General features: G+C 37.3%; 1 protein-coding gene across 4 annotated transcripts in view; it reads left to right on the top strand.

The window, feature by feature from the left end:
* LOC105232961 (uncharacterized) overlaps nucleotides 1-21,154 on the top strand; it is a 99,642-nt gene that overhangs the window by 58,426 nt on the left and 20,062 nt on the right. Inside the window, exon 2 of one of the 4 annotated variants that reach the window (XM_029553270.2) lies at nucleotides 5,302-5,473. The exons of 1 other annotated variant lie outside the window; for it this stretch is intronic. The gene's annotated coding sequence lies outside the window, so the exon portion shown is untranslated. Of the gene's footprint in view, nucleotides 1-5,301; nucleotides 5,474-7,747; nucleotides 13,503-21,154 lie in introns of those variants that run through there. 2 more of the 4 variants (XM_029553272.2, XM_049449343.1) reach the window with 2 other exon arrangements.

Genomic DNA, 21,154 nt, shown 5'->3' with positions numbered 1-21,154 from the left:
CAGCGGCACCTTCCCAATTAAGGGACCGGACATTCAAGGTGTTTGCTCTCAAATCATAGTCCTTAATTTGTTTGCCATGGTCGTCATCAAAAGGAGGGTCTCTCATCCGAGGCTGTTATTGATCTTCTATATCTAGCAAAAGATAAATCGTGCTACAGTTAAAGCGCTACTATAATTAGTATCATCCTTGAAGGGAACTGTATTAACTTAAAAAAAAATATTTTTCTTAAAAAACAAGAAAAAAGTTAACTTCGGCTGCACCGAAGCTAATATACCCTTCACAGGCGCATTTCTTTTAGTAACTATGTGTTCAGTTTATATCGAAGCTATATGCTATAGTAATCCGATCTGAACGAGTAATCCATGTCAAATTTCGTGAAGATACCCGTCAAATGTGAAAGTTTTCCATACAAGCCATTGATTCCGATCGTTCTGTTTGTATGGCAGCTATATGCTATAGCAAGCCGATCTGAGCAATTTCTTCCGATATTACATTATTTCTGTGAACAATAACTCATACCATATTTTGTGAATATATCTTGTCAAATGCAAAAGTTTTCCTTACAAGAACTTTTTTCCTATCGTTCAGTTTGTATGCAGCTATTTGCTGTATGCTGATATGTTAAATATGTATATTGGCATCTCAATTAATGTATCAGCAGTTTATAATTGATAAACATTTGTCGGCGCAATATACGGTATAATCGGATATGAGCTTATAAAATGATCAGCTAATTTATTCGCCACAAACATTTATTTTCAGCTTAACGATCGGCTAACTATTAATGCTTTGTGTGTACCTATGTAGTTAGCTGGCGGCTACAATTTCTCCCATCACGTAGAAGTCATTGTATGAGCATAATTTTGGAAATTTCAGTGATAATGTTCGAGAAATGCAAACAAGCCCAAAAATTATGCCTGTTAAATAGAGCATATTTAAATTAATTGCCTAAAGCTGCATATTTAGTTGCACTTAAAAATTTTCCAATATATGTATATGCTTCTATATGTATATGTATATGCGTATGTAAATCTGTTAATATTTAGCAAATTATATTCAATGCTAATGCCACACCCGTCAACATGTCACATCAATTAATTTAGCAAATGAGTGATGTCTGTCTGTGCATTGATAAAATTCCCAATTTGCATTGATTACTGAACCAAAACCATGGGGAATTCCACTTCACATATATACTATTTCTATGAATGTATCTTTCCTCCGAGAGAAAGCAAAAAGACAACTGCATCTCTCTCCAGCGACTTCTGCCCATTCACATATACCTTTTTGGCATGTGAGCAAATTAAAAGTCAGCAACAGTGGACTTTGTTTCCAGTGAAGCAGTGCTATGTGTAGAATAGTACTGAGCACTTTCAAATTTGTTAGTGAGCGTAGCTTCTTCTAATCCCTCCATAAGACGTATACATATTTCTTACAAATTACTACGGTATCGCGCAGTTTAAATAACAGCTTTGGTGAAAAGACCCACCTCTTCTCAATAGTTTCTCTACAGCAGTATAAGCAACAGACGTTTATCTTATATTTGGCATCCATGAAAGCTTTCTGTCAAAGTTTAAAAACTGCAGGTATTTCATTTTGTCAAAAGGTTTAAAGAACGTGCTTCCGAATGATTGGAGGAGGAGGAGTGATTCAACATAACTTAGATTGGCGGCTATTGATCTTTCGAATGCATATGCACTGCCCCAATTCGACTTGTGCGTGCTGCCTGGTTTTGTCATCATGCTTTAGCCTGTACAAGTAATGGCGTCCCAAACGGGACACTGTTCAAAATCATTGATTAATCAAAATCATATATTATATTTCAAAAGTGCCCAGTCAGAGCCCCTACCCACCTCATGCAAGGCAAGGTTACCTCAGCTACGAGGTCAAAGCGAGGGTTGATGCACGTCCTTATGACGCAGTGCGTTCAGAGCCGACCTGCTCCTGTGCTTGAAGAGTTCAAAAGTCCGTTGGAATTGAAGGCTGAAAGAGCCGCAGGTCATTTACCGTTGTTCAGATTGCGCGAGGCCATCATTTCAGTTGAATTTTAGTTTTGGAATCCATTTCAGTATATCCAGCCCAGTTGCTGACCTACCATAAAGTTTTGAGTTTCAAACTGCCATGTTTAGGCTACTTATTCTGGAAACATTGCAATAATATTTCACTTAATTTAATTATTTTATTTTTTTTATTTATAAAAGCTTATACAATGTTAATAACATATGTACAACCTAAAACATGCAGCGCTAGCTTCAAAGGCTATCAGCTGCTTAAATTAATTAAATACAATCATTGCACTATTGTCTCCATCACGGTAAAATATTTGCGCATTTAGACGCCTAAAATTTAATTGAAGCAATTTAATTTGCAACAACAGTTATGATAATATTCAGAATTATATTTGCTACGTAGTATATATTTGTTTATATAATCCCATAAAAGCTCTCTCCACAAATGGGAATGTATAGACCAGAGAAACATTTACTAGGGGAGACAAAAAGTTCATGAAATCGCAAACATTTTTTCTAAAATTTGTGCTAATTCCTATAATTATTTGAGGAAACAAAGCAAACTAAATCTATTAAAAAATGTATTATGCCAGAAATTACTATTTTTCCTAAAGTCTCTATTGAGCTTGATACACTTGACCAAGAGATAGTGCATCCACGTTTCGTCTACAGTTTTAAAACAACAAAGAAACTCCTTCGAAATGAGCTTAAGCAACGTAAAATATAAATGTAAAGTGGTAACGAGGTTGCATTTGTTCTGTGGAGAACGCAAAGGCGAACCCGTTTTATACAGGATATGACGCACGGGGTGTTTCACGTTACTATCTTGGCTGTATACCTAATCGCTTTTTTACGTGGCGGGTCCCAAACCCAGCGCATAACCCTGTGGAGGAAATGTTTCACCTTCTCACTTTAGCTCGCCTTCAAACGGATGTTTTTTGGCTACCCAGAGCATAATTGTTGTAAGACCGGAAGTCGTGAGCTGGCGAATCGTTTCTGGCCACTCCCAATAGCGATCAGAGACTTTCCTCTACACATGGCTCCATCTTCCTGCTTCTGCGTTTTACAGACTGGATAAGGAGGCGGAGCCAATGGGCTTGGTAGTGAACGAGGCCAGGACGCGACTTTGCTCCCGAGTCACTTTTAACAGTCATAACTTTAAAGACATAGATAATTTCGTCTATCTTGGAGCCAGTATTAACACCAACAACAATGCCAGTCTCGAAATCCAACGCAGAAAAACTCTTGCCAATAGGTGCTACTTTGGACTGAGTAGGCAATTAGAAGTAACAACGAAGAAAGAGCAAATTCTACAAGTCACTCATTAGCGCCGTCCTGATATATGGTACAGAGGCATGGACGATGGCAAAATCTGCTGAGTCGAAGTTCCGAGTTTTCGGGAGAAAGGTTCTGCGGAAGATGTATGTTCCTTTGCGCATTGGTAACGGTGAATATCGCATTCGATGGAACGATCAACTGTACGCGTTACACGACGACAATGGCATAGTTCAGCGAATTGAAAGACAGCGGCTACGCTGGCTAAGTCCAGTTGTCTGAATGGAAAACTGTTTTTTTGAGAAGATATCTTCGTGTAATTTGGCATGGTTCATTGTTCATTTAACTTGTACCTTATCGGGAACCACTCGCTCTTGATGGAATAAAGTCCATGCTAATTAGTAGGTCATTTCTAAATGGTTTTGACGCCGATAAGAAGACCTTAGAACGACTTGTAACATGGCCTACTTTACACGAAACTACAATTTAAGTTTTCTCAGTGTGGCCTCTATAAACTTTTAAGTTCAAAATATATATTGAGATTTATGGTCACCATTTCACTTTCGGTTTTAAAGAAATGTCTAACCATATTTCATAATCAAGAAATGCATATTTAAGTATTAAAACATCATTTTGAACCACCCTAGTGTGTATGGGCACACATCAAAATCATAGTGGCGTAATGCAACAAGACATAAATAAATAGAAACATGAACTGCGACCATAACTGTTGACAAGCCACAGCAGCGGCAGAACCGCAAACATAATAACAACACAGCATACAGCCACAATAACAATAGCAATAACGTAAACTCCGGCGATGACAACAAAAACTGGCAGCAGCAATAACAAAACTAATTGATTATCGATGAGTATGAGTGTCAGAATGCACGCATTGGCTATTTTGCCTTTTGTGGCAAATGTCACTGCTAAAGAGCATTAGGCAAATTATTGTATGCACTGTACGTAAGTGTTTGTAGTTGTAATTGCAGTTGCCAATAAATTATTGTCGTTTGGCTTACTTGTCACTCAGTGGCAGTGTGCGTGTGTGGAAATTTGTTAATTGATTTGAGTGCAATGCCATTGGATTGCAGCCGAAACATAGTTGCATCTTATGTCAACTTTGTGTTTATTGTGGCAAGTGGTTTGGCAGTTAAGAATGACTAGAAGACTACAAACCTTTGCTGTGCTAATATAATATTATCGACTTCCGATTGTGGTTACTCATACGCCACCTATATACGTACTTAAACTCAAGGAAAGGTGCACATCCAAACTAATGGCGTGTCGTTTCTATTTCCATGCGTTTGTATGTGCTCAATAATGACTTATTGGTAATTTTGCATTTCATTAATACAAATTTTGTAAGAGTTTCATTTTCAATGCTGAAAGGATTGTGCACTTTTGCCGTTGGGCATGTAACTTGTTTAAGTTTAAAATTTAAATGAAGAAGAAAATGATGAATGATCCGATCTTTTTAGCATATCGTAACGTTGCTCTGAATAATAATTCTTGCGAAATATCGTGGAGATATCTCGTCAAATAAAAAAGTTTCCCATACAAGGACTTGATTCCTATCGTTCAGCTACATGCTATAGTCGTCCGATATCGACAATTCCGACCAATATGCAATTTTTTTAAAATAGAAGGACATGTGTAAAGTTTAAAATTGTTATCGCAAAAACTGAAGAACTAGTTCACGTATCTACAGTCAGGCAGACTTGACTGAATCGACTCGCCTTGTCTGATGATCATTCATATGTACAATATATGTATTTATAGGGTCTCCGACGTTTCTTACTGGGAATTACAAATTTTGTGGCAAACTTAATATACTCTGTTCAGGGTATAAGAAGAGAATGAAGTCGACATTATCCTCATTCAATAACCTTTTTTAAACAGCTGTGGGATCTCTGGGTTAAGAACAAAGCTTTTGGCGACCAGCAATGCAGAACCAGAGTTTGTTTGTTGGTCCGAAATGAACTAACATAATGTCTTTCATTTACGTAATTTCAGTCACCGCAAGGCTACAGGAAAGTGCTTGAGAACTCTGTTTTACCATGGTGTACATGCACCATGACGATGAGGTAGAGCCACTTCTGAATCTGCTGAGAAAAACTCGGGCAGTGACCCGACCGGGAAGAGCCAACGTTATAATTTGCTAAGATGCAAACTCAAGCATATCAAGGTGAGTTTTGATTTTATATATAGTGAAGGCTTATTTAAATGCAATATTAGGGATCCCTCCACATTTATCATTATAGGATCACTGCGGAGGTTCATGATGCTACGCCAAGCTGAAAGAAAATTGTACGCCGTATTTCGGATTAGAGATCTTGACGATTAATCATTCTCTGATCACAAAGATATTATTGTAGTTGTAGCTTGGACAGAGAGCGCTAAGCGAACAGAACTTAATAAAACTTCAAGAACACAAAAGCCCCGATCAGCTCCTCCAACTGCGCCCGAAAAGAACTCGATGCTATCTACGGACGCGTTTAACTAGTACGTTGAGGTTTTCAGCTCTGTGTGTAGGATCAAGCTTGAAAGTTTCTTTGAAAGAAGGAACATCTTTGGTGGACAGTTGAGATCAGATTTTCAATAAAGCCCGTAGAAGTGGCTATGTCGGCGATTAGGCGCTGTGTAAGGCAGGACTTGAAGCCCTCTGAAATTCTGAAGGGGAACCGAACCTCAACCACCTCATATATTGTCTCCTTTTCAACAGACATTGCGAAGTGGGTTGGGGTTGTGCACATGCATTTCAAAAGGCCAATTGTGGCCACCTTGCTGGGAGATTTGCGTTCTTCGCTGCTCTGGATCGTGGAGGTAAATTACCTACGACGTTGCTCGTATGCTAAAATGAAATTCTCTTACAACCGCCTTGGAGTTATCCCAAGGATATCTCCTACTCCTACTTCATAATCAGGCTCGTTGGGATGCCTGGCCATAGCCAGAAAACGCTGGAAACTAAAAAGCTGCTCAGTTGGCAGGAGGTGGAACTAACATACAACGGGGTGGAAATAATCTGGATGCTCGTTGTCTTCCTGCATTTTAGCACTGACTAAGGTCATGGGCTTAGTAGGCATTGTGGGTAATGCTAAATTATTTGTAACATGCAATATGTCAAAGTTTTTTTGGGGAATATAAAGTAACGAGCGTTCCAAGTAGAGGTACTTTTTTCAATAACTATATCTTGACAGATCAAAAGATCTGAGTCATGTAAATCTATTATGTTATTTTTGTTCAGTATTGTTTGGCATTTCACCACGGAAAGAGCTACGCCTGAACAACGTTCAACCTTATTACGAAAATTCACGTTCTGTCAAGAATATGTTTCGCGCGCTTCGCTCAACTTATGGTCTACATATTCGGCCTACTGAGTGTACTATTCGCAACACCATCATCTATCTTGAGACCCAACATTCATTATTCGACAATATTCGACCGGATACGCACGCGCGCAAAGAAGAAAATATAGAAGCCGTGGCAGTGAGTGTTACGAAGACCGTGGAGAGACGATTCGGCGCCGTTCCCAGCAACTTGTACTGACGTATGGAACGACTTACCGCATTTTATGTCGATATCTGAGTCCGTCCGACCTTCCCAAACGACATATCTTCGCTTTATGGGCTCTTGAAAAGTTTCAAGAAGATCCAACGTTTTCGAGCTAAATTTTGTTCAGCGATGAGGTCCATTTCTAGGCTAACCGGTATGTAAACAAGCAAAATAGCCTCATTTGAGACGAATAGCAACCTGAAGAGATTCAGGAGTTGCTATTTTATTCAGAATAAAACTACGGTTGGGTGTGGTTTGTGGGCCGGTGGAATCATCAGTCCATATTTCTTCGGTGAGCAGATTCGTTTTGGGAAGGTCGGTTTGTCGACCACGATCGTGTGAAATTACACCGTTTGATGTTTTCATGTGGAAATATGTAAAGTTTAAAGTCTATGTGAACAATACTTCGGTTCAGGTCTTGTAGCAAAACATTAAGATAATCTTCAAAAAATAAATGCCAAAAAATTTTCTTTCGAAGGTAATAAACATTCCCCATTCAATTTAAAGTTTCTATGTTTTTCATATTAAGTAGGGAACTCGAAATGGATCACCCTTTAGTATATTTATTTGTTAATATCTTTCCGATATATTCTAGAATTTTCATAACAGCAAGGATACCTAAAAATAATTTGAAGGAATCAGGTTCACGGTCTTCTACATTTTAGTCAAAGTTAACGAAGTTTAAAGTTATCAATCTAAACAATAGTTTTAGGGGCATGTGAGAGGACGAACTACGTGGACCAGGCACAAGAAGATTCCAAGTGAAAATATATCAGAATGTGAGTATGTCTGAACACGAGTAAAAAGTAAGTACGTGAGTCGTTACAAACTTACAACGCAGCCATGCAACATGCTTCTAAAATACCGTTGATTTTGCATTTATTACATATATACATAAATGAAATATATATAGATGCTTGCTTAAAAAGTGTATGATAGCTTGAGTGCGTGGAATCAACTCGGTTGGTTCAGGGTTCTGATCCTAGTGGAGGAAAGTGAGGACTTTTACTAATAGGGTTCGGTTATAGCCAGAGTAAAATATTCGCGTGCATTTCCTGCCTTAAATACAATTCTGTGATTACTTAGACCGTAGATCCACATGAGTTGCACGAATTCAAGCGTCAAGTAACAAGCTAGATGAAAAGCTTGGCCAAACTAACCACAAAGCGTAGAGTGTTGTGTTGTTTCTAACAATTTACACACAAAAATATGTGCGTGCATCCTCAAATGCTGGTTTTCGAAGGTGGTCCTGCTACGTGCGAGCTCACACAAAACTTTTACCGCTAACTTCAATGGGGCACAGCCAAAAAAACATGCGGCGATATTATCTATTGTGGCTATAGGTATTTGTTCCGCCTTTCCAGCAACACGGAAATTTGCAGTAAACACATGCAAACATATATACACATATACATATACATGTACATGTAGCACACGCTGCACATTTGCCACATTACTTCACCAGACAAATAGCGCTAATTAAAGTTTTGACTTTTCCGTAGTTGCCTGCCATTTTTCGTGTGTGTGTCGCATTTTCGAGTTGCATAGTTTAACTTTTACTTTTCTGTGAATTTTGTTTTTTTGGTTTTGATGGTGTTTTTGTTAAATATGGAATGCTAAGTTTTATTGTTTCGTTTTTGTTTTGTTCATTTAGTTATTTGCTGTTGCAGCAATTCACAAATTTGCGACAGAACAATAAAAACAAAATAAAATGCTCGGTTTATTCCGAGCGCATGCAGAAATGAAATGACATGTACGCTGCTCTTTGCTTGCATGTGTGAGTGTATTTCGGGCAAGAACTGCAAAAGACTTTGCACACAAATAAACGGGTTGTAAAATCTGGAATTGCCTGGCGAGGAAAATGTTCGGCTAATAGAATACCAAGGAATTTGTGATTATATGTGATAAGGAGAGAAAACTATTGTTTATGTTTTTGGGACGAGTTACTAGATGCCATGATTTCAGCGGGGAGTGAATGAAGTGAATGATTGCATTCTCTTCAACATTAGGGTATCCTGCTGTCAGTGTATTTGTCTCCCACTCCGTGCGGAGCAACTCCTTTATGGTGTGGGACTCCACCGCAATGCATGGTTTTGGCGTCATCACCCTGGAAGCTGACGCAGAGCGGGCGAGTTCGTCGGTCTGCCCATTGCCGGCTATCTCTTTATGCCCCGGCAATCAGATCAGGTGTCCGTAGTCTCAAACTGATAGGCGGTTCATCCCTCCCATACACTCCTCCACTAACAGCGATTTGATCTCATAAGCTGAGGTCGTTATTAGTGCCTCTTGACTATCGATGAGTATAGCGATAAGCTGGTTGCAGTATTTTCGTTGGTGATTAATTTCTGTACACTGACTTATAGCAAAGACTTCTGCTTGAAAGATCCTCGAAAATCATCTCATTGGTATAGATAGCTTAGTAAGCAGTCCTGCAATGCCTTCGGGTATTTTAGAGCCGTCAGTGTACCACTGCCCTTCAGTAGTATTTAGGTCGGTAGTAGGTCGAGAGTAACTTTAAATTTCTTTGTGAAGTTTGCCCTCTATGAACGTGACCTCTTGGAAGAAGGGCAAGTGATGTGTCTTCTTACTTTCCAAACAATTTACTGCTCAAGAAATAAAAAAAAGTCAAAACACTGGCACCAATTCTTCTTTTGAAATCAGTTGTAAACCGATAAAACGGTTAATGAGTTGAAGTCCAGAGTACTCGAGCTCTGTGTACTGCCGTTCAATTATCGATGCTTGTGAGTATGATAAAAAAAAAGTTTAGAACCTTCTCGTAGTACAAAGACGAGTCATTCTCTTCCCCACAGTGGCTTCAACAATACTAGTACGTAGTACATCTGTATACTGGACCCGCCACGTTCCTTTTTCCAATGCATTGATAACACTTGCGTGGGACGCATTTCCAAAATTTCGAGTTCAAGGAAGGCGGATATCGCAACCTCGCAATTTTCCTGCGAATTCTGTTGTTCAGCCATAGGTTGGTGTAAAGCAGTGTTAGTGGACCTACCTACTCTGTACGCCTGTTGACTGGCGTTTAAGGGGAGGATTTTATACGCCTTCAATCTTTTGTAGTTATCTACAATATCTTCCATCCATTTTATCACGAAAGAAGTAAGACTAGTAGGCCTGAACGATTTGGACAGTGAGTAGTATTTCCTTCCTACCTTGGGTATGAAATAATCTTCATGGAAGTTACCCTAGCTATTTTCAACATTTCTGGGATATCCGCCATCGCAAGGCTATCTCCCATCAGCCCAACAATATGTGGCAAGAGATGCTCGATATCGCCCGCCCACGGTGACGAGAAGGAGGCCAGTGCCACCTTGATTGAGTCTGCAGTGAATGAGTTCCTTACAGATGTCCAATACGGGAGTGCCATTACTTTAACCTCTGCGCTGGTCGCATAGGTCCCACCATATCCTTTTATGTCTAATGCTGTGTCCGTCTTGCCTCTAGACAAGGCCTTGTACAGGCGGGTTGCCTATGGAAGTCGAGGAGACGATGTCACAGAATCTTTGCGGATATAATTTCTTTTTTATAGGTTGTTAGTTTCTGCTTGTATTCCTCCCTGAACAACAACTGAATTTGGACTACGTTCACGAAATTAAATTTGAGTAATCCGTCAAAAACTGAATTAAGTTCATCGATGCACCGTTGCTAAGTTAATCCAAGTCAAAAATTGTTGAAAATATTGACGATTCAATTCCACTAGTTTGGCCGATGTGAATATTTTAAGGAATATTTATAGGTCTCCTATGTCAAAACGTTCTGAGTAAGCATACCATCAAAAATGTCATATTTTAAGATAAAATTATAAGTTTCCAGATTTTTTTCTTTTACATAAATCCCTGCACTACTAATGAAATTCAATGCTTTGGAAATTCTCTTTCACACGCTCTCCTTAATCATTTATGACCGAAATTTAAACTTTCTGTATTGACTCCTTTTTACTACAGGGTCACTTATTGCATGCCGACATACAAATTAACATTAAACTATTTAGAAAGTCACGTGATATAAACGCCAGCAACTTGTTATCCGCTTTGGTTGCTCTGGCATTGTAGCGTACTTTGAAAATTTTCTCAAATTTGCATGAGAATTCATAAATTCCATAAATTATGTTTATTTGGAGCGCTCTAATGGAAATGAATGAGTTTTTTTGTCATTTGGCGGTGCATTTAATCTGAATTATGGAAATCTGAAGTTGTTAAACATACTTACTTTTTTGTCTGTGAATAATATGCATATATGCATTAAATGTCTATAAAATCTGGTTAATTTTTTTTTGGCTAGTTGAAAATACGCGAAATTGCTGGACCTATTTAAAAGAAACCTGATGTGTGTATTACTTTTAGTTACAAGTTTTAGTTAGTTTAGTTTAAGTGTTTAAAATTTCAATTTGATTTTACTGAGATTTTTTTCGGATAAAAAGTATAAAATAACTCTTCATGCAGAAAGCATTTTATCGATCTTAGAGGCGGAAGAGTGTTACTTACGATTTTTAAGAACAAACCAAACAATGCGTAAGGGGTATTCTGGTCTAGGATCTGGTCTTCGATTTTTTTGCATATTTTGAAAGTTTAGACTTTCAAAAATATGACCTTGGAAGGAATTCTCAAATTTCGACTTATTTTCGGAGATACAGCGGATTTTGTGACGTTGCGTCCGTGATCACTAGAATTGTCTCCTAAATTTTAAACGTGTTTTTCTCGAAACTACTTTTTTTGAGGTGGTTGACATGATATCTCAAGTTCTACTGAACCAATTCCTTTGAAATTGGGTTATATCTCCTTTATACAATGCTCTATCGTGTCTGCCTTAAATTTCCAAATATTTTGATTTGAAGTATTTTTAAAAAATTCGATTCGGTCGAAAAAATCGGGTAAAAAAAATGTTTTTCGAGTCGATAGCAGTGTTTTTTTTTTTTTGTTTTTTGAAAATGGTCAACCCGATAACGACATCCAGAATCTTCTTGTTTTTTGTGTTTTAGATCTCTACAAGGGGTGAAATCACGTCAACCAGGACGCACTTTTTTTTTGAAGCCCGCACTCCACCGGCCCGTATCTCGAGGAATTTTGGTTTTTTTTCTTGCATTTTTTTATATCATTAAAATGTCAATAAAACCATATAAAAAAAGGATAGTAAAAAAGTTTTTAATTTTTTATCTTAGTTTAAAAAATGCCTAACATTCATGCGTCTAGACCAGAATACCCCCTTAGCATGAATAACGAAATGTGTTAAAGGAAACACTTGGTATGACAACTCTAAAAAAGCTGAAAACGAATTTTTTTAAGAAAACTATTGCATGATATGGGGATAATAAAAGATCTATCATCATTTATCATCATGGTATTTTCTCAAAAATATTAGGTAGTCGAAAAAGTCCTTTCGTATTTTGTCAATAAATGTCGTTGCAGCCGCATGTCTCCAGGGCTACCAATAACATTGTGTGATACCGTATAGTGTTGAAAATGTGAGATTAGAAAATTAAATTCAGGAAGTTGAAAAAGAGTTACAGCTGTTGAAAAGGTGAGTGAAAAGAATGAAGAAAATCGCTATATTTTGTACAAAAAAGGGAAGAATGATACTCAAGCCAACAATGAAATTTGTGAAGTTTACGGAGACGATGCTGTACGAGTATCAGTTCATGTAGCACAATAATGCTTTGCTTGCATACGTTCTGGAATTTTCGATGCAAAAAAGACACCTCGCTCTGGTGGACCTATCGTTGAAATAGTAGATGAAATTATGGAAATTATTGACCATTCGCATCACATAAGCAGCCATGACATCGCTCAGGAACTTAACATTCATCATCAAAAAAAAAATCGAACCATTTCTGAAGCGAATGGTAACAGGAGACGAAAAATGGGTCAAATACGACAATAATGTGCGAAGATCATGTTCCAAGCATGGTGAAGCTCAACAAATGGTCGCAAACTCAGAATAGACGCCTCGAAAGGTTATGCTGAGTGTTTGGTGGGATTGGAAATGAATCATCCATTATGAACTGCTCCAGCCTTGTCGAAAGATTGATTCTACATTTTAATGTCAACAACTGATGTGACTAAAGCAAGCAATCGAAGAAACCAGAACTGATCAACATAAAGGACTCCGTCTTAAAGTAGTATAACGCTAGACCACACACATCTTTGATGACTCGGAAAAAACTGGGAGAGCTTGGCTGCGAAGTTTTAATGCATCCACCATATAGCCTTAAATCTTGCACCATCGGATTACCATTTGTTTTTGTGGTCAATGCAGAACATCCTTAATGGAGTAAAGTTGGCTTCAAGAGAAGCCTGTGATAATTACTTGTCGCAGTTCTCCCCAAGAAATCAGAAGATGTTTATCATTCATGTAGTAAAATTTATATTTCCAAGCTTTATTTCTAGAGAGCTTTTACATTTTTGGTAGTTTTATAGATCCATGCTGCTGATAGAATATGTACAATCTATTTAAGGGCAGAGCAAGGACCACTTGTCAATCATTTTGCAAAAATTTTTTATGTTTTCTAATGTAAATTCCGCACCGAATTCCTTTTTTATATCTTAATAGGTGTGTTAAAGCGCTTTATGGATAAGGTTAAGGGTAACGAAGTTTTGTGGTCTTGCAATAGCTGCTAATCTCTTCAAGTTGTTAAGGAATGTAAATATAAGGTAAGTAAGTTTATAATCTCTATTAACTCAGGTATTACAATATTGGTCATTTTGAGACCCAGCATTCATTATTGAATAATACTCGACCAAATAGATCACGCCCAGCACGCAGTGAAGAAGATATAGCAGCCTTAGCTGAGAGTATACTCGAAGACCGTGTAGAGTCGATTCGGCGCCGTTCACAGCAACTCGCCCTGACTTATGGAAAGACTTGGCGCATTTTATGGCGAAATTCTAAATTGAAAACGTACAAAATACAGCTTGTGCAGGAACTGAAGCTACTCGACCTTCCTGAGCGACATCACTTCGCTCCACGAGCTCTTGAAATTTTTGTTCAAATATGAGGCCCATTTCTGGCTCAATGGGCATTAAAAAAAGAAAAGTTGCGGTAGTTAGGAGGAAGAGAAAGGTAAAGGGATTTCATTCGGAAAAAGCAGCGGTTTCTTCAAAAATGATGCTGATGAGAACGTAACTGTCAACGGCGACCGTTATCGCGCCATGGTAACAGACCATTTGATGTCTCAACTCAAGAGACAAGGCAATGTAAAGAATACCATTTTTCGGTTGAGTAGTTGCGCTCTGCACCCAGTTTTTTCTGCTTTTTGCCTAAGTAATTCTTAGTAGTACATTAAAAATAGGTGTTTTGGTGAAAATGCTCAGAGCAGCGCCATCGTTAAAAAAGAAACTGATACAAGAGTCAGGTGAATGACTGATTTTAACGTGAAATATAAATTAGCAACTAAATATGGGTCAGCCAGCGTGTTTCATAAATTCTTAAATAGTAAACAAATAATGCTGACGATTTAGTTCAAGTAAACATTGATAAGTATGTATGTACTCGTATAGATACGAAATATTCCTTTCTATTTGTTAAACATTTATATCTTAGTGATATTTGCAGGTAATGGAGCAGTCAAGAAGTCACACTCAGGTGCGAAAATCTTCGCCCAACACAGCTCGAAAGGCATACATACATATACAAAGATATTTATTGCTAAGAATGCCGGTTTACATTGTTCGTTTCGTCTACTCTACGTTAGTCAGTCAGAACATAGAACACACCTGCTTGTAGCATCTATGTAAATCTCCGCTAGTTAGCATCTGCTTGTACATTTGTATTTGCTTTTGAGCTGTTTTCTGTTTTTTCTAATGGCGTGCGCGCGTGATTAACGGCCAATGAAAGATGATGTTATCAACAAAATTCTTTTAGCATGAAGTTGTGCTACTTTTAATATTTACAAGATCATTTTCTATTGACACGCCGATTTGTATGTATGTATATACATATATATTGCACATGTATTTATTTACAAATATAACTCATCTAACATTTCTTTATGGATACGATATACCTGCTATATACATATGTACATGAATATACAGAAGCGTGGTTGCCACCTAAAATCTGTCTGCGAGTGTGTCTTCGTGTGTTTTGGATACATACTATAGTACCGTTAAGACTTTATTGACATTTCGTGTTTCAGCACATTGTTGATGGATCAAGTTTTCGTTTGGCGTGCAGCATGGAATCATGTCAATATTGAAGATGCTTCTAGAATATTTCGTTCAAATGGTTTTGGTTGAGCGTTTTCTTTTCGTTGAAGGAGATGGTACATATGAAAGCAGCGCACCGTCTATTCTGAGAATGTTTGGACATTTGCACACGTATAGATACAAAATATATATGTATATGTATGTATGTATATATTGATGTGTGTTTATTAAATGCCAGATATTTTAAAATTGAATATGCAATGGAACATCAATTTAGTTTACAATTATAAATTCTTGGACATCATACTATTGTGCGCAAAAAATAGTAAGACTTTGTTCGAAACAGTTATTAAAGTCAATTTCCGGCCTTCAGTGCGTGTAGCGATTCACGTGTATGTCTCTAATTTACTTAAAACGGTTTCTTCGGAACGATCATTTGAGTTTGCTCAATAGCCAGAAGTCACATGGAGCTAAATCAGCGAAAAACTCACGAAAACTCAATGCAGTACGACGGTTCAACATCGTGGTACAAAAACTAAGATTTGTCGGGTCATGTATCCGGCCTCTTCAACGAATATCTTCGCGCAAACGAGGCATAACACTCAAATAGTGTTCCTATTCCTAAAGTGAACCACACCTCCATAATCGAAGAAGTCTGTCAACTTAACCTTAATTTTTTACTCGCTTTGGCTTGGTTTTTCCTTTGCCACAATATTCGGCTGATTGATCGTCTGTTTCCGAGTCGTAAGCAAAGATTTAAGACTCATGGCTAGTAATAATACTTTTCATGATATCCTGGTAGTCGGAACGACGACGTTTTTTGAAAGAATGTGTAATTTTGGAACCAATAATCTTTCAAAACGGTTTCCACTGATCCTTCCGATATTCCTCAGATACTAGTAAAATCATTGACTGTTCTTTTATTTTATTGACGTGTTGATCATCAGTTGATGTCGATGGCCCTCCGGTAATTGATTCGTCGTCAACGCGTTCTCGACCCTCTTTGAATAATTTGTACCAATCAAAAACATTTGCTTGCGACAAACAATTACCACCAAAGACTTTTTTCTTTTTTTCCAACTTTCTGAACGTTTCGGAATCAGAAATTATATTCCGCACACAAAATTTGGAACTTCTTTGTTGAATAATTTCACTCATCGTAAAAATCGCCAAATGCACTTTACGTACTTCAGAAAGGCAGGCGTATACTAAACACTAATGATTATTTCGATGTGACAATTAAAAGGTGTTACTATTTTTGGCTTACAGTAGAAAATTATACTTTGGCATTCAAAAAATAAACGTTTATAATTTTTATTCCGCTGATAATTTATTTTTCGTATGAGATATTTCTGTTTAACGTCGAAGTTTTACAATTGGCATTTCGTAGAACCAAAAAATCCAAAACACTCTACTCGGCTAGGTTCTTAAAACATTATTTTAACATTGACCCTTTGACTACACGGTCTCAAAAAGACTGCAGGACGGTTATGGGCCTTTTTTCAGGTCACATCTTTTGACATCACTTCCTGAGAGAGATGCTAAAACACATCCACTGTTTATGTTCAGCCTTATGTACAACTCGGCTTAGATATCTATAAGTTTTGCAGTTTAAGTGACCGAATGATGTATCAGAATTAGTTATCAAACCTCTATTAAATTTCACAAAAAGCGTTGAATTCCTGTACGACGTAAACTTTAGCTCGTATTAAAAATGAATCTCCGCCTGACGTTTACAAATATCTAAATATACATATATGGCGTGAAAGGCAGGCCGTGTAACCGAACTTAACCTATACATACTTTTAGAATATGCTGTACGAAAAAGGTCTTCCTTTTCCTGCGGTGAGTTCCCCCCAAAAGTTAAAATTATACATTATTTCCATCATAAGTGACACTCCGCGAAGAAAAAGACTTTGAGTTGCACGTACAAAATTTTATAGTTGTCCCCCACAATTATACTCTGGACCCGCCCCTGCACCTGCTTATAAGATGTTTATAGATATCGCAAGGGATTTAAGCGAATTTGTTTTCCTAACTGCAATGCAGATTGTTGCTAAACACGATCTGTCGAGCTTCCACTAGCTCCGATATATCCAATTTTATATCTAATTTTTCACCTGTAAAGTAGTTCAGAATTCATTATATCAATTTCAATTGAGAAGTTACTTCTGATATGGGATATTTATCTCTAGTATCATATTATTTTATCAGAGTAGACAAGCGTCGTTTTCATTTGGTGTACTTGTTGGTATATCTTCTGTTATCAATTAAGCGATCCCAGTATAAAGTTTTGTTTTCATTCTCATCGTGGTTCCTCCTTTCAAGTCGAACTGAAAATGTCTGACTTAAGGGGCTATACCAATGTGACGCAAGACAAATTAGGCGATTTTCGTGATTTTTTTTAAGAGAAAGTACGCAATTGAATATTTCGAACTTCTTTGAACGTAATAAAGTGTATTTTCAGCTATATTTTAAGATTTTATTTTACAAAAATGTTGAAAAATAACGGAGTTATGGGCTGTCTGCGGAGGTGCCCTAACTACTGGCATTTTTTAAGAGAAAGTACGCAATTGAATATTTCGAACTTCTTTGAACGTAATAAAGTGTATTTTCAGCTATATTTTAAGATTTCATTTTACAAAAATGTTGAAAAATAACGGAGTTATGGGCTGTCTGCGGAGGTGCCCTAACTACTGGCATGATTCCTGCCAAATGAGTAGCTGAAAAAAAAAAATTAAAAGTCTATTAAACTTAAAGATATTTCCTATACAATGAACTACGATCTTTGAAAAATATCGAAAATTAACAAAATGGCGTACTTTCGAAAATAAAAAACTCGTTTTTTTCAAGTAAAAAATGGGCGTTTTTTTAATGCCAATTGACAATTTTCAACCAATCAAAAAGATCGTAGTTCATTGTATAGCAAATGTATTCAAAAATACTTAGTTTTCATTTAAAGTCAATCGGCCAATTTCTCGTTTAGTTATGATGTCAGCAATTTTGAAAAATGTCGTTTGGAGAAAAACGAAAACTATTCAAGATACGACCTTCCTGATTTCACAGGATATTTGCGAAAATATATTCTATCGAAAAAGCAAATAAATTTTTTTTTTGAAAGAGTCACACTGGTATAGCCCCTTAAAAAGTATGGGCATAGCGATAAACCGAACGATCCATTTTTTCTCAAAAAAAAAAGCAAGAAAAAACAAAACACAGATAGACTAGTAGTAGACAAAGAGTTCATTATATCCTCATAGCCTTCAAAATTCATGACCCAGTGATGATAGGGATGCAGGAAGTTCCATTGTCTTTTTGTGCAACATAAGGGTTCAAATTCGGCAAAGTAATTTTGAAAAACATTTTTTTTTATGAAATAAGCTGGAGCAAAAAATGGCATATACCATTGTAAAAAGAGAAAAGGGAGAGCCGATATTTTTATTTTTTAGGAACTCGCATATATACCTAAAAATGATGTGTTCCATAAGTACTATTTCGAAAAAAAATATATCAATTTTGATGGCTATCCTCGAAAACTGGAGACAATTTTTTTTCAGTTATGACCCAATCTCTCGAAAAAATATTGGTTGCAGCAAAAAAGGTATATTTTATCGTTTAGTTATAATAACGCAGAATAAATGGAGAATTACTGTCTATTATCTAAATCAAAACCCGGAAACGCAAGTTTACTGCTTCCAAAATATTTTGTATCGAATATCGGTTACGGATACATAAAGAGATCAACCAATATTAGATACAGAATATTTGATAAAAAGACTGGGAACAACAAACAAAGTAAGCTTTCCAAACACGTCTGTCAACTTAGAACATTTTTTTTCTTCTCCCATTTGCATTGTAAGTACCAAAGTTATGTCTTATATAGAGGTTTCTACAATTTCTGCTTGCTGTTACTAGATTTTTGTAGAAAGCTTTTATACATAAATAAAACTCCTTCCTGCCGTCAGGTTTGTTGCTATATCGCTGAAAATTGTAAAAAAGAAAAGTGTTTTACCACTTTATGACAATAACTTCAACACCTTCACAACAGAGACGCCCTAAAAAGCTTTTATTACTTGCTTGACAAATTTTTTTGAACACAAAAATAATAATCTTTGAATCACAGGTATATAATTACAAAGCAGCCATAAATCACAGACAAGACACCTAGGCAACATCATCAGGCAGTACATACATACATACACTGAAGGCTTTATAGGGTGTGTTTGTATGTCAATAAGCAAATTTATACAGCAAAGTAGTTCGTTAGTCCTTTCGTCTTCCGATAAAGCAGCGCGTCGTCTTTTATTTCGGTGTAATTTACGAGCATTTTACTACACACCACTAAAAATACACGAAAAAAGGTGGTAAAACAACAACGATAATATTTACGAGGACGAACCGATAAGTACTAAACTAAAAGTACTAAACCTCACAGGCCGATGGCATCAATACTGCAAGAGAAATTGCACTGGCAGGAAAATTGTTTGTTTTAGATGAGCCACGCTCAGGTGACTCGAACACTTCTGGCGCGGATAATAAACTGGCACTAGTCCACGGTCTCGTGCGCGAGTTAATTGAGGCAGTAAATATCTCAAGTATATTCTACATGGAGAAAGTTTTTGTCATGATGGGTGCTATGATTGCCCACTACGGACCACAAGTGTAACCAAGAGATAGCTCACTGCGGATAATAAGTGCAATCAGCAGGCTTTCGGTGCTGATTAAGTGCAATCAGAAAGCGTTTAGGTACAATTTCGAGACTGTTGAGCGATGTCTGATACACACCAGAGAAAAAGGAATAATCGAAACAGTGGTCTTTACCACGCTCTGAAAAAGAGAGAGAGAGAGAAATGGTGCCTAGTTTACAGACGTTGACCGTTCCGGTTACTTAGACCAACTGTCGTGGAAATGGAAGAAAAGAGTACAGTTGTTATTGTTGTTCTAGCGGCAGAACTCTTTCTAGTTGACAGCCTGATGAAAAATGCGGATCTATTCCGGTTACGTAGACCCAACTGTAGTGGGAACAGTGAACGAAAAAGAGTTTTCTTCCACAATGGTAGCGCATCACATCTCACCTGTCGTATTTGACAAATTGATGAAAATATGGTTACGAGTTACTGACGCTTCCTCCATGTTCTTAAAATTTGTCATTGTGGCAACTCTTTTGGTTTCAAAACTTGAAAGAGTCATTCAGCGGAAACATGTTTTTCAGACGGGTTAGGAGAATCGGAGTCAAGCATCTAAGTAACAGATCCTATATTGAGAAATAAATTGCATTTTTCCGACATTTTTTTGTTTTTTTTTTTTTAGGTTAAGTAGTTATCAAGCCGTTCTCTTACATATGATACATATATATAGTATATATAGTTGGTTATAGTCTTATTTTCTTATACGGTCTTATTAGTCTTAAGAAGTGCTCGTTAAAAACGAACAAGCGTCGCAGCGACTGACAGCTGAATACGCCGAACGGATAAAGATTACCACCCACAACTATAAGCTGATGTGTGGGAGTGTTGGCGAGCTGTTGCGCTGCGAGCGTAATGTGGAGATGGATCTCATTGCTGGCAATGACTGCTGGGTATTTAATACGGCCTAGATAAACTATGTCATTGAGCTGTGTCGTTAAGTTGCAAAGTCGCCAAGGAGCGGCATAGTCTCAACTGAGACTATAGCCATAAAACCGTAAATAGCAGAATACTGTCAGAATCAGCATATAATGTCGGTGTTACCTGTTAAAACTCTCAATAAAAAGTCCTACAGCTGAATATATCATAGAATAGTATCCATGTAAGAGTGAATAGGTGAGTGTGTATATGTGTTTGTCTTGTTGCCGCTCGTTGCTGTTGATCCATTAAATCTTTCTTAATTTGCATAAAATATTTAGTAACGCAATAAGAAGCTAATTGAAGCTGCAACGCTCGCAAGCCAGAAGGACAGCGCTCAGGGCAGCGCATTTCGTTGAAGGGGAGCTGAGTGCGCGAGAGCGAGGATTCGGCCAAAACTAGAGGCGGGTGTGGAAAATGTGCACGGAAAGCAGAATTATAAAGTGAGGCAATTAACGTAGGCATTGTAGACTTAGTAATTAAGGATGTGACATTTTAAATTAAACTCAAAACATTTAATTTTCATTAAGTAGTTATTTCCTTAATTATTTCGAT

Source organism: Bactrocera dorsalis, chromosome 2 (genome assembly GCF_023373825.1).
Source record: "Bactrocera dorsalis isolate Fly_Bdor chromosome 2, ASM2337382v1, whole genome shotgun sequence".
Taxonomy (NCBI): Eukaryota; Metazoa; Arthropoda; class Insecta; order Diptera; family Tephritidae; genus Bactrocera; species Bactrocera dorsalis.
The sequence above is the reverse complement of the archived record's forward strand: the minus strand, read 5'-3'. Positions and strand labels throughout refer to the sequence as shown.